Source organism: Epinephelus fuscoguttatus, linkage group LG5, assembly GCF_011397635.1.
Source record: "Epinephelus fuscoguttatus linkage group LG5, E.fuscoguttatus.final_Chr_v1".
NCBI classification, from domain to species: Eukaryota; Metazoa; Chordata; class Actinopteri; order Perciformes; family Serranidae; genus Epinephelus; species Epinephelus fuscoguttatus.
The window spans coordinates 9590853-9605228 of NC_064756.1; the positions used below are offsets into that span (position 1 = coordinate 9590853).

The following is a 14376-nucleotide window of genomic DNA, read 5'->3' on the forward strand; positions in this document are numbered from 1 at the left end:
GTTGTTTTTAGCTCAGGTGTATTTCTGACTGTTTCTGGCACCATATCAACATAACAGAGGAGAATGGGCCTTTGCTTGTGCATGAAACAAATTGTATTTGCAACACTCAACAGCAATGCAAAAATGACTCTCTGCTTTTGAACTTCATTCAAGATATTGACGTTTTTTATCCACACTTATCCAACCAACCATTCACCTGTAAACTATGTTCCTACAATACCCAACAGTTTAACCCTGATGACATCATGTCTCCTCATATTTACAAAGCTTCCACCAGAGCCAAATGCTTTTAACTGGCTGAGTGGTACTCCTGATGATGAGTAAATGGAACTTAATGGATCCTATTTTTGTGGTGGAGACAACAAACAGCACAAGCAGGGACAGTTTGGTCTTTCCCTAACCATGAAATTCACTTTGGCTGTTCAGTTCTTCAGTGCCCAGTGCAGAGCACACGGTGCACAGGCAGGAGGAGAGGCATAGACAGGTGGGAGGTTCATTCAAATGAGGCAGCAATTATAGTTGTTGGTACTTTTTGTGGAAAATGGGTGTATTCTTTCTAAGAATAGCCGTCTCCGACTCACATCTCTTACAGCAACGTCACTTTATTGCCACTTATTTGATCTTCCCAACAACAGCACACAAAATATTTGGATAAAATGCACAGCACGATGAAATCATTCTTGAAATGTAAATAAACTTAGATGAATTCAAACTGGCATCAAAACTTGAATGTTAAGTGTGGTTAAAGCAGGAACATTGCAGAATGCAGCTTGTGGTGGTCTAATAAATATGAATGATTCTTACAGTATACGCCATTCACAACTTTGTAACACTGGATGAAAAGCTTCTCCTTCAGTTCATCAAAGAAGTGCCGCACCAGAACGTGGTGTCGTTGAGCACAACCAAACACCACATTGATTAAATCACATGCAAATGACAAGCGGCTGCGACAAAGAAACAACACACCTTTGACAGTTCATGCTGGAGGCGTCTGATAACCAGAGCTCATACATCATGTACGTCATGGCCTCTTTACCGGAGAAGTGTCTGATGGATATGATCACATAGCCTAAATGACTCTACCAACATTTTCTGGGATCAATATGTGTAGTCATGTACTCCTCAGTCAACTATAGTCAATCAGAATTCAGAGTAAGCAGCTTGAGAGCTAAAAATAACCATTCAAATCACACTGAAATGGATTGCAGTTAATTGGTCATTATTTCATTAGTGATTAATGCAATCACAGTTGATTAAATAATGCTAATAATCATGTTAGGGACAAACAGTTCTGCGTCAAATCCCAATTAATCTCCCCATGCAGATTTCCAGGCACAGCTGCAACCATGAGGTGTGTGTGTGCCTGTGTGTGGCTGTATGTGTGTATGGGAAGAGGGATGCTGTGATCTAAGTGGATCACTGCTAACAGTTTCCACAACCCAAACACACGCACATCGAGTCTGTACTGCCTTCCGACTATTTCTCCATTTCCTTGACGGTTGTTTCCAAATAGAAATGCAGCATGAAATTATTCAAAGTGGAACCAGTGAATCATCAATTGTGTTTCTCAGTAGGAAAGAAGAAACTAATGGAGAATGAAACAAAGTCACCAGAGGCAGAGAGCTGCGGGAGGTTTGGCTGTTTTGTTTCATTTTAACCTCATTAAACATTTATAAGTCTGCTTTGAAAATGACAGTGAAGACTTTCTCTTGAGGCCAAACATCTAAGGAAAAGGTATCATGTTTCATGATCACCTGCACAATGTAGAAATTAGATAATCTAATAGTTTTCAGATCACAGTGCATCAATTATATATTAAAGATTGTTTTCCCTTTAAAACTGTTTATGCGTCTTCTAACAGAGCAGACGGGTTGATTTGAAATGCGCAATCACGATACAGCTGTCAGAGAACAACTGTATCATAGCTCCTGTCTCAGTCACATAATAGACTGCTATGCCCACATACTGTGGCTTTTGAATCATCCATCTGACTTCTGTGGCATAGCCTCTGAGAAGATCAATATTCCTCTAATAGCTCATTGCTTTGTGTGTGTTCTACTTCTAGGCACAATGCCAGCTCGATATCACAACAGTGTAGCAATTGGGACGGCAGCAATTGCAGCACAGCTAACGTCCTGTTCAAAATAGTCCTAACACCTTAATGACAAACGGTGTTGTTCATCAGTGCCATTATGTAAAAGCTTACGATTAGGGAACAATTGTGGTCTTACTAGGACAAAGGAAAGGAAAAAAAAAAAAAAAGCTGAGCGTTGGTGGCTGGAGACAGGAAACAACGGCCTTTCAGGTTGAATTCTGGTATTTTGTGGACCCATTCATCCACTCTTACCTACTCCATATGCAGACTTTGTCGCTCTGTAATACTATGACCTTACCTTCTAATTTCCGGGCACTTACTGAAACAACTGATGCTCTTGCTCTTCTTGGAAGGACACTACAGCATACAAACATTACAATACTTCCTGCTTTGACAATGAGGGTGCTTTCTTACACCCAAAGCAGCCCACAGTGCAGCGCAACTGTCATTGCTAGAGTCAGACCTACACAGTTGTCATTTTCATGGCCTGTGCCCACGGCAAGCGCCCTGCCCATGGGCCTGTCAGTCTTAAAATGAGGTGTGGTCAGGCACATTAATGGTGCATTGCTATTTTGCAGCAGGATAAAGCAATTGTGCCATTGACCAACAAAAACTTGGTCGACAATCAAAAGTACAGTGTTTCCCTGCTACTGTATTTAAAGAGCGCATTATTCAGACATGTAATGAGGCCTACATGCACAAGTTCACAACGTATGTACACTCTGCTTGTTACACACACAGGGATGCGCAGATTAGCGGCATGTGGGTGAAATAATAGCACATCATTAATGGGGAAAACATTAACATAGCAGAGATCAGAGCAGAGCTGCTGTCCATTCACCATTAGGAGAGACACAACGCACAGCAGCTTATCTTCTATTTCAGAAGCTTTAAGTTTAGTCATGTTTCGTCCATCAAGTTTACAACTACAGTTTTTAGTTTTGCTGCTTAAATTTCCCACAACATTTGCTGCAGAAAACCACTCACTTCTCCAAATTGCTGAAACCAGCATGTGAATAGCAATGTGCCAGGTTCAGGTGCACCTGGCTTTTAAAGGAAATGGGAGATGACATTCTGATTGGTTGCAATTGTATTTTGACCAAAACAAACCTATGAGTAATTACAACCCCTTTGCCTCCCGCATGTTACTTGATGCCTAGATTATAAGTGGTTTCACTGGCCAATGTGGAGTAGGACACACCTAAGTGCACCTGCTGCATATGCTTTCGCCCATGCACTACGCATCATTTAAAACAGGGCCTTAAATGTCAAAGGGCAGTTCAAGCTGCTTAAACTAGTGACTAGTGATTTTGTTTTTAGCACAGGCTCTGTCCAATGTTCAAATGTGTTTGTTAAAGTTTAAGGAAAATGTCATGTATTGCTACTCTTCAAAGAAACCTGCTTGTGAAATTTGAATGAACAGTATTTTAGATAGGGCCTTGTTGTCCTTGGGTGTATTCAGTTTGGGTCTTTATATCGTTTAATACTAAATACATTTTGATACTTAATAAATCTGGTCCAACATGTACCTGCGAAGGCCACTTTAGTGAACCTTGGCCTCGCCCTCGCTAATAATTATTGCAGTCAATTACTGTTCTTTTATAAGACTGCTTAGCAATACAGGGTGGACATCTATGTTTTTATTGGGAAAAAAGAACTGCGGCACAAAATTACTTTTGCCATGCATGTCACCGACTATTCCACAACCACAAAGAACAGAAGATGGCTCTTATTAAAATAGTGCAGCTCTAAATGCTCTGTCTCTATAAAGAATTTGTCTCAGTTTCCTGATGGTGAGTGAAAGACACATTCAGGCCCAGGGACACAGCAAACTAAGGCTTTGTAAATTTGAAACTACCGCAATTTTGGATTTAGTGGATGTCACCTATTGGACATGGATGTGATTTGTGTTTTCAGCCTGTGCAGAAGGTCAGGTTGTGACTTGTTGGATTTATTTCATCCTCTCTTTGGTTTGCAGGCATGCTTTATAATGACCAATTAGCTTTATGGAATGCTGGAGGGCTGTGGGACTGCTGCAGACACATAAAATCAGCATAAAGGTGACTTCAGCTGTGCTTTTAATATTTCTCTCTTGCTAATGCCATCTGCACGGTGTAGTGAGCTGTAGCCACTTGTCCGGGAAGTCTTTATTTACTAAGCACTCAGCCACTATGCAAGACTCTCCACGCTTGGATGTGCAATGTCCCTTGCCCGCCAATTAATTTTAACTGTAAACAGAGATAGATGAACGACACATGGAAAGAGTGGATTCATGATGCGGTGCCTAATTAAGCAATGTGTTATATTCAGAATGAGGACATCCAACCTGCAGGGGCACAACCTCTTTTTATGGCATGACAACAAGATCTAACAAGGCTCACATGAACAAAGTTAACAGTCAGTGCCACTGTTGCCAGCCTCCCCTGTTGCCATAGTTGCACATTTCTGACACTAACCATCCCATAATCCTCCAAAATATTTCCACACCTGTGCTTGTTCAAATGAGTAGGTGGCATAACTTCAAATGTAAACTGTGCTGTCAGTGGAAATTCACAGTAAAAAGCAACATAATGGTCATTTAATGGGGCTGGATTTTCACATCAACACTCTCTTTATCCCGGTGCAGCTGTGCATGTAGAGAATCTGTCAGGTAGGTATAGTAATGTAGTCTACAAGACCGACCTGGGACTGCTCTGCATACTGTCAGGCATCTGGTGATGTCATTAGTTTGGCTGTCTGGCAGCCAATTACTGTTGCTCGCTAACACAATTTAAATGTAACACTTTTTCTTTGCTCACAGATTCATGTTACAGATTGAAGACTTTTTTATGCACACAATAGATGCATTTCTCTTTTTCCAAGATAATCCATACACCTGACAAGTGTGGCAGCATCATTATCACATCTTCAGTAAGAGGCCAGTTTTATGTTGAAACTAGAAATATTGCCTTGCGGTTGCTTGCGCCAGCAAAGCAGTCACGTTGCTGTTACAATTTACATCCATCAATCTAGATTCTTACGTAGCCAATGAAGTTGACATTGCTTTACATGTTGCTGAGAAGAAGCTGCAAATTCTGAAATGTGGCTGCTTCAAACACATCTTCAATCTGGCAGCACAGATGATCTATCCATTTAGCACAGTTTCAAGGTGGGAACCCCGGATCAGTGTCACCGATTCAATATCTGACCAAGTGTCTCCTCGTCTGTTCCTGAGTTATAGTGTTGAGTAAGAAAAGTGTTTCTGTAGAACATTATGGTGTCATACTGAAGTTGACCACTGACCTTCTGGATGAAAAAAAGTGCCTTCATTTCATCGTCTTCTTCTTCTGTTGGACATCTGTGCAAAACTTTGTTGTAATTAACATATACGTTATTGAGTTTGGCCAAACAAGTATGTTTTGTGAGGTTGCAGTGACCTTGACCTTTGACTTCTAACCACCAAATTCTAAGCACTGCATCCCTGTGCCAAAGTGGACTTTCGTGCCACATTTGGAAAAAATCCATTAAGGCCTTTGGAAATCATGTTTTCAAGAATGAGACGGATGCAAGGTCACAATGACTATTATTTGTGCCAAATTTGAAGAAATTCTCTTGAGGCATTCTTGAGATATGGCATTCAAAAAATAGATACCTGTATGGACAGATTGCCAACCCAAAGACACAATGCCTCTGGCCACTGGTATGGCAAGCACAGAGCGAGCACTACAGAAATGTATCCAAAGATGGTCACAGATATCCAAAAAGAATCAGTCCTAGTGTGACCACCATTTGCCTCAAGCACTGTGACACATCTACTTCACAAAGGATTGGATCAGGTTGTTGATTGTGGTCTGTAGAGTGCTGGCCCACTCCTCTTCAATCACTGTACAAAGTCTCTGAGCATTAGTAGGAATTGGAACACGCTATTGTACATGCCGATCCAGAGCGTCCCAATCGTGCTCAATGTTTGGTGAGTACTGAGGTCATGAAAGAACTGGGTTGTTTTCAGCTTCCAGGATCTGTGTACAGATCCTTGCAACATGGGGCTGTGCATTATCATTCTGCAGCATAAGGACATGGCAGTGGATGAATGGCATGACAGTGGGTCTCAAGATCAAGTCACAGTATGTCTGCATTCAAACTGGCATCAATAAAATGCACCTGTGTACGTTGTCATTTGCTCATGCCAGCCCATACCATAACCCCACGGCCACCATGGGGTATTCTGTCCAAAACACTGGCATTAGCAAACTGCTTGCCCACATGACGCCACACACGCCATCTGTCATGTGTATATCAAGATTCCTCTGTGAAGAGAACACTTCTCCCAAGTGCCAGACACCACTAAGAGTGGGCACCTGCCCACTGAAGTCAGTTACAACAACCAGCTGCTGTCAGGTCAAGACCCTGGTGAGGATGACGCATGAGGAGCATGCATGGGTTTCCCTGAGATGGTCTCTGACAATTTTGCAGAAATTCGTTGGTTGTGCAAATTATATATTGCATCAGCTGTTCCGGTGACTGGTCTCAGGTGAGCTTGAGGAGAAGACACTGGATGTGGAGGTCCTGGGCTGGTGCAGTTAAAGATGGGCTGCTCATGACAACAACATTGGAAAGAGGTTATGGTAGTGATGTGAACATTCAGTTCACAGTGGACATTCCTGCAGTCAGCATGCTGATGGCACATTCTCTGAAAACTTGGGTAATGAACCTGCACATTTTATAGTGGCCTTCTTGATTGTCACCATCCCAAGGCACACTGGGTAGTAATCATGCTGTTTAATCAGCATCTTGATATGTCACATCTGTCAGGTGGTTGGATTACTTTGGAAAAGGTGGAGTGTTCTTTGCCTGTTAAAGGGTTTTTTTGGGGAGTTTTTCCTTATCCGCTGCGAGGGTCCAAAGGACAGAGGGATGTCGTATGCTGAATTGAACTGAACTGCTCACTAACAGGGATTCTAATAAAATTTGCAACTAAAATTGAGAGTAGTACATCTAATCTACAGAGTGCATTAAAAAGTCTTAGATCTTTAAGTTAAACCACTGAAAATGGGAGCAAACCTAGTGCTGCATTCAGATTTTGAATATATACAGATACACACAGCATTCTGATGCATCATCACTTTTTTTTTATTTTACAGTGAATTTGATTAGTCAGAGTCATGAGGTTATTTCACAGCATGTCAGTTCAGTTAATTATATATGCTCCAACCAGTGCTGCACTAAAGATGATAACTGGCATCAAAAACTGGAATGCATGTGAATATATTTTTTCTACTAGATCAGTTTTCTGTAGTCATCACATTAATTGCTTGATCATGTCAGCAATATCCTCAACACAAATGTCAAAAGAGAGATAAGGAGGCGAAGGGCAAAAAAGGGTGGGAGAAGTGAGGAGGGAGGGAGCAGGATGAAAAAAAACAGGAATGATAACAGATGAGAAAAGTGTCCTTGCTCACTCCCTGCCTCACTTTAATATGAAGTTCCCCGTCCAATCAAGTAGTAAATCTTTCTTCTGACCTACAAGTCCGCTGTTAGTATCGCAAGCTCTAACCTCATCACATGCCACCCACCGATAAGCAAAGACAGACAAGCTCACAACATTCAGAACATCCGGGAGAGTTTAAAGCATAATTTGTTGTTGATTATCTGATAATGTGAGCCAATATCACAAGATTCAACTCTCCAATGATCTATGACATCCATTGCAAATCGAGCGATGCCTGCAGGAAAATTACTTCAACTGCTAATCAACCACCAGAATGCCTAATTAAATTGCATGGACAATTTAAGTGTTCTGAGGTTCAGCTCCACTCGTCTGATGGGGATCAGAGGTGGTTTGATCTCCTCTTTAAAGCGTACACTGTCAGCCACTCAAGTTAGTGTCCTTTCAAAGACCAAGCCATCATTTTTACACAGAGAAAGGATTTAATTAGTTGTTACATGAGCTTTACAATTTTCTGTGGCTTTCTTTACATTTAATATGAACCCTAGACATATTGATTAAAATTCACCCATGAGATAAAAATACTTATAAACGTGTTGAAGTGAGTTGGAACAAACAAGGGCAGCACTGCAGAACATCCATCCAGTATATATGTCTTCTGAAGCTTTTAACTACCCTAATTGTAATGTCCATCTATAGGAGACCACTCATTTAGTAAAGTGGGTTGAATCAACATGCCGTATTGATTATCTGTGCTGCTGCCTGGCCTCGACTTCTGTGCGGACACTCTAAAAGGGTTTTCTTTGCCCTTTTTAACCTGAGAGAGGCAGGGGGAGAGACAAAGGCATCCCTGAGGGTACAGTGATTGACTGTGTTTTGGTTTATAAAACACTCAATAAGTTACTGAGGAAAGTGCACCACATAGCCAACAGCACATTCAGTCACCGTTTACGACGATGGACAGCTACACAAAATGCCCGCCAGACAGTCTTTCATGTATACACCCACAATGAGCGGCATTACTTTTCCCCCTAAATGTATCTGAGCCAGTCACTGAGATGCTGGAAATAATAGTTATTAGTTTTTATGCACGGTAACAAAAGGTCAGGTACAGAGTTCACCTCGATAATGCAAATGACCCATTCAGATCTGGAGACACATTGTGTTTCTGAAACCGTCTCGAGATAATAAATGCTCCATGTCATTATCCTGATGGAGTTAAAAAAAATGGGTATAATGTGGCTGTAAAGAGACACATAAGATCGTCAATAATGTTTAGATCCTCATTATACTCTCTTTCTAAGTGCTGTGATCTAACCTCCTCTCATACTAGCCCTGAAGGCGAGTTTGTACTAATGTGACTAAATGTAAGAAATAGAGGGCAAAATAGACAGTCCTGTTTCTGAGCATAAATGCATTTTAAAGTTCAGCTGACAAAAACAGTGCTTTCTAACTGAGCTACAGTCAGAGGTGGGTCGTTTTACTTTGAAATGTCAGTGACTGAACTGTTGTATTATGTAATGCAGTCCATTGGATTAGGAAAAAAAAGTAATCTTTTCTTAATACTTATTCGATTATTTCAAAATCAGACGTTGAAAATATTGCACCTTCTAGTAAAACAAATAATGTGAGTTCTACAGTACAAATACACAGACTGCTGGTGCTTTAACATTGACTTAATGTAACAGAGTTAAAAGTGTACTTAAGTATTAATTGTTGTTAAACTATAATTGTAAATTTTATTTATCATTTTAAACATTTTGTTGAGTGTTTATGAATTTTATCTCTATGAGTTATTTTTATTTAATTCTAATGTTTCCTGTGGACATGAACTTGATGCACTTCACCTCCTCTGTACCTCCTGGGTTTCCGTAGCTCCTTCTGTCTGCCTCTCACAGTGCCCTGGTGCAATGCTGGCAGTAAGTCACATAAAAAATGCTGCTGTGCCACTTTAATATTTCCTCTGTAAAATGAGTAGTTTTCTATTTGGTGCATATTGTTTACTGCTCTACTGTCACGTTAGCAGCTGTTTTGTTTTGTTTTGTTTTGACCGCTAATATGAGTTTGCTGCCATTTGTGGTATAGCGAGGCACCTTGTGCCACGTGACCAGCACAGGGCTGCAGTTTTTAACTCACAATTTCTGGTGTAAAATGCTGTTATTCTGTGCGTTCAGGAGCAGAGGTGCAGAAATAGGTGTCCAGAGGGCAATTAATGTGTCATATTTTCCTCTGCAGGAGTGAATAAATGCTGGAAAACGATATCTTCGAGTTGTCATCTGTGCATGCCCTGTCCACACATGTTACATTAACACTGCTCGTTTTTCTTCCAGATCCACCACAAAATGGAGCACTTGTAGCCCTGGAAAGCTGCTTTTCATGAGTTAATAAAGCATTGACTATCTAAAAAAAAAAAGAAGTTTCATTATTTGACATATTAATTATATATATTTTGCCATATTTTCAATAAATAATCCAAAATGTAATCAGGAATTAATTACACATGTCTCCCAAAGGTAATCTGGGCTAATTAGATGCATTTATTTTTTTGTATTCTCTTCACGTAATCCATATCACATGTAATTCATTACTGCATAACCCTGGCTACAGGAAAGACACAGTAACACATGGAGAGAATTTTACACTGAAAAGATTGTTAGTCCAGGCGAAAGCCACTTGATTTGTCAACCTTGGACTGCTGTAACCTTTAGCTTTTGCATACAACTTTGCACAGAGTGAGGACTGGAGTTTATCATCTTTTCACTCTGATTATGTTCCCCACGGCAGGGGATTGTTACTGCTGATGTGGACCAAACATTTCCTGCAGTTGAGCCACAGGTTTAACTGTAAAAGTGCTATAGGAAAAATAATAATGTATGTGGCACATTTGCTGAGCTTTGTTAGCGGAAGTCATTCCCTGTCATCTTGTCAAAACAACAAGATATGGGTATATTGAGTGCCATTTGCCCAGTGGATGAAATGTAAATATTGCAGGGAGGGAAGGTACAAGCAGAGGCATCCACAGTGAGATGTTTGATGAGGAAATCCAGATGACAGGCTTTACAGCAGTTTGTGTAAACTAACTGACCTTCAAAACATCATCAAGGTAAACAATTTTCTTTATAGTGCGGTGCTGGGATTTACAAGTATAGTAAACAATGTAAACCTATCCTTTATTAAAATAGAAATCCTCCCATTCTAAACCACTATACCTTATCTGTACAATATACTGTGCGTAGAGTAAACAATAGGTAAGACTCGAAGAGGTAAGACAGTTTTATTTTGCCCTGATTTGACAGAAGCATTCAGTTCAGACGCATATTGTATGTGGACAATTTCCCTTTACCACTTTAAGATTCTGAATAAACAATCAGCCCCTGCAGAAATGAACTGCAGCTCACCCCGAACTCACAATTCCTTTTCCTCTGTGTGAACATCAGTGAGTTCACGGTTATTGAAAGAAAACCCAGTTTGGATCCGTATGTTTTTGGCTCCAGTAAATCAAAGTGAAAAGTGAATCTTCCCTCTGTTCAGAAGAAGCCCGCTCTTCAACACTTTATTCTCTGATCCCTTCATTCAGCTAAGTTGGGCTTATAAGATACTTGGGCTCTATCTTTCTAAGTAAGTAATACCCCCTCTATTATTCTTCATAAACATCAAAAGGTCCTTGGCATGCCTCTGCCATACAGTATCAGACAGAGAGAAAAAACGCTTCATCATCCTGCCCATTATAGCCAGGCCCATTTTAGATAAGAATGCCCAGAGGACTACATACCTCCAGCTGCCGCAGCACTTCAGCACAAGAGAGCAATACAATATCCAATCAAGTATAGTAGATGGACGATCTGTGTGCTTTATCTAGTAATCTTTCCTTCCACAGTCTCTCGAGGGTGAAGATGGTCCCAAAGGACACCAGGCAGTCACGTTATCATGGAAACAATAAGACAAAAGTCTCTTCGTGGATTCATTTAATAGATATCAGAGAAATGCAGGATGAGTTAGTCGACTGTTGCTCCTCCCTTCACTCTCCTGTTTATTTCAACGTCGTCAAATCTGCAGTGAAGAGTCAAAGCTGTATTCTTGAAATTAAAAACTAACTTTTGTTTAAATGTGTACACTTTCCACCTTTCTCTTTTTTTTCATATCCTTCTAAGCATGCACTTTAATGAGAGAATGGTACAGTTGGCAGTACTTTTGAGGGTATCAACCAAATTACATCAGGACTGCCAAGTACCAATTCACATCAAATCCATTGGTGCTAAATGTTGGTACCTAGGTGAGAATGCCAGGTTACGAAAAGAGGCGGAAGTGCCAAAGGCGCCCTGATGCCTGAAAGCCAACCACAGAGCACTGAGGCCAGCAACAGAGCTCCTGGGAGATACCAGGTTCAACTTCAGACAGGAGGGTGAAGCGCCGCAAAACCAGGAAGCTGGCTACAAAGTAGTATGATAGATGGACGATCTGTGTGCTTTATCTAGTAATCTTATCTTTCACAGTCTCTATGGGGTGAAGATTGTCCCAAAGAACACCAGGCAGTCATGTTCTCCTGGAAACAATAAGACAAAGGTCTCTTCGTGGATTCATTAATAGATATCAGAGAAATGCAGGATGAGTTATTTGACTGTTGCTCCTCCCTTCACTCTCCTGTTTAATTCAGTGTCTTAAAATCTGCAGTGAAGAGTCAAAGCTGTACTACTGAAATGGATTTTGTTTATTAAATGTGCACACTTTACACCTTTCTCTTTTTTCAGATCCCTCCAGACATGCACTTTAATGAGAAAATACTATGTTTGGGTGCTGAACTCAGTACTTTTAAGGGTACCAACCAAATTACATTGGTACTATATTAAATCCACTGGTGCCAAATGTCAGTACCTAGGTGAGAATGCCAGGTGCACAAAAGGGGCGGAAGTGCTGCAAGGTGCCCTGATGCCTGGAAGCCAGCCACGGAGCTCCAAAGGCCAGCAGCAGAGCTCCTGAGAGATGCCAGGTTCAATTTCAAACAGGAGGCGGAAGCACCCCGAAGCCAGGAAGCTGGCAATGGGGCTTTGAGGTTGCTCCATCGGCTTCTCAGTGCACAAAAACTGCAGTGAAGTAGAACTGCATTTCAGCCTACTATGTCAGCAAAGTACTTAAACAGGTAACACTGGGTACTGGTACCGAATTCCAGGTACGTGAACCAGTAACCAGCGCTGGTATCTGATCAAATGTGAACAATACTCAACCTAACAGAATGGTCAGAAGTCAGTCTTCTGTGAGCAAGAGCAAGAGTGATTTTACATGAATGTCGCTTTGGGAATTTACATGCACATGACCTATCATGATATCTCTGTAATTCTTCTGCCACAGCTCTGATGTGAGCAAAAGCAATATAATTTTTTGTTCAGCACGCACAAATTTACAAGGATCTTAACAAACAATGATAACAATTATGAGCCGGAATAAACAAAGCATCAAATTTCAAAATTATATTACCTTGTGTGTTTTTGAAGATTAAATGAAACAAAAACATAAACAAGGCAGCCAGTCGAACAACCTTTAAATGCACTGACATATTAGAAGGAGTGGGAAATAAAATAAGCATGAATATAGTTTTTCAAAGCATTCCCTATCCCGTTTTACCATCTCAAAGAGAATCTGCAACAACCAGCTCTGCTCTTGGAGGGCGAAGTGAAGTTAAAGCTATCTTACTACAGTGTTTTTCCCTCATGACTATCATAATTCTCCTTTACACAGACAAAGCAGACAGACAGCAGCAGAGAGAGGGAGGGAGATTGTTCGAGTGCTGGATGTGTAATGAGAAATGTCTAGTCCTCTAATCTGACTTGGTGCTATGTTTTCAAAATGATTTGCTCTGGGACACATACTCCAACTGGAATCATGCATGCAAAACATTTTAAAACATCTCCATCAGACCCAGAGTCCTGCACTAAACATTATAGCAGAACTCTGTGATTACAGGTATTGGATCCAGTCATGAGACATGTGAGCAAAACAACAGCCAGAATATAAAACTAAAGTCTGAAATCCATAATTTTTCTTTCTCTACTTTACTGGACTGAGTAAAGTAGGATTAGCAGCAGATTTCCTAAATATTTTTGCCCTGTCAAATGTAATTAGTAAGAAGACAATGCAGAGCCTCTCTGAAAACTATTGGGGTTGATAAAGCATTCACATGCAAAACAAGTTTTCAAAATCCATCATTTATGCAGCCTGCCCGAGGACTGAAAATGCTCACTCCCTTCATCTTCACTCTAATGCCTTTCCTGCGGTGTCCTTATTTTTCAACTGGCTGCTGTTCTCCAGCTGAGCTGCCACCCATGGTGAGTTGAAAAAGCTAATATCCAGAACTGTCATGTCATGAGGGAACAGACTCAATACCGATTGCGTCCTTAAAGGAAGAGGAGCGAAGACGAGATGTGTGTCAAAAACCCTCCATCGCGCAGGGATGGCTGAACTCGGCAACGTGCAGGTTCCATGTGTGAATGGGTTTTTGTCTCTCTGATTAGTCTCATGCTGCTCTCTGTCTCTCACTGTTCCCCATGGATGCGTGTGACTTTCTGCTGTCCTATCAAAGGCAACCAGCATTTAGAATGAGCAGATGGTTCACAGTGAGACTGTCGTCCTTCTCCGCTGAATAAAGGTCTATGCGTCAACACACACAAACAATAGCAATATTCTTATCTGTGGCAAAAGTGTGTAGGCTGAGATGTAAAAGACGCTGTCCATTTAAATTTTAAATCTTAAAAAAGTACTCTTTTGCTTTGTATGTGCATTATCCTGAATTGAGACAATAATAAATAAGAAAGCCTTTTCCACATTGAAGAAGCCAAAAAGACCGGTTTCACACTGATTATAC

At 40.8% G+C, this 14376-nt stretch overlaps 1 protein-coding gene across 3 annotated transcripts in view; it reads right to left on the reverse strand.

Moving 5' to 3' along the window:
- The window catches only part of LOC125888332 (limbic system associated membrane protein), a 639477-nt gene that overhangs the window by 432972 nt on the left and 192129 nt on the right, over positions 1-14376 (reverse strand). The window contains exon 1 of one of the 3 annotated variants that reach the window (XM_049575619.1): positions 11293-11467. The exons of the other annotated variants lie outside the window; for them this stretch is intronic. The gene's annotated coding sequence lies outside the window, so the exon portion shown is untranslated. Of the gene's footprint in view, positions 1-11292; positions 11468-14376 lie in introns of those variants that run through there. 3 annotated transcript variants of the gene reach the window in all.